Source organism: Sprattus sprattus (genome assembly GCF_963457725.1).
Source record: "Sprattus sprattus genome assembly, chromosome: 15".
Taxonomy (NCBI): Eukaryota; Metazoa; Chordata; class Actinopteri; order Clupeiformes; family Clupeidae; genus Sprattus; species Sprattus sprattus.
The window spans coordinates 15,514,548-15,515,042 of record NC_137913.1 but is presented as its reverse complement, the minus strand read 5'-3'; positions in this window follow the sequence as shown (position 1 = coordinate 15,515,042).

The window sequence follows — 495 nt, the reverse complement described above, 5'->3', positions numbered from 1 at the left end:
ACAACTGTAATAAGTATGTAAAGGTCGTTTTCAACATAACTGATGAAGCAGTCATAAGCTTCTGTTATCCTCCAATTATGTACACAAACCTATAATGATAAACAATTGTTGAGAATAACAGTATCTGAAATATCACATAAGTTCAAAAGCACACACATACTGTCAAACAATACTCCACAGTGACACCAAAAGCCCAAATCATTGATAGCTGTGGCCATGACAACACATCAGATAACTATAGATGATGGCTCTACTTTGTCTTGAGCATTCACCCAGCTGATCAAAATACAAATACTTTCTGCAATGATGGCTGAATGAATACGTGTACATATGTCACATCTGGTTATATACCTGAATGACTGAATATATTTTCTGTTTTAATCATATGTGATTGGGTAATTGTAGAGTAAATATTTTCTGTTTTGAATCATAACTGACTGTCTAATTGTACAGTAAATGTTTTTTTTTTGTCTGCACTGAACATAACTGTACGAC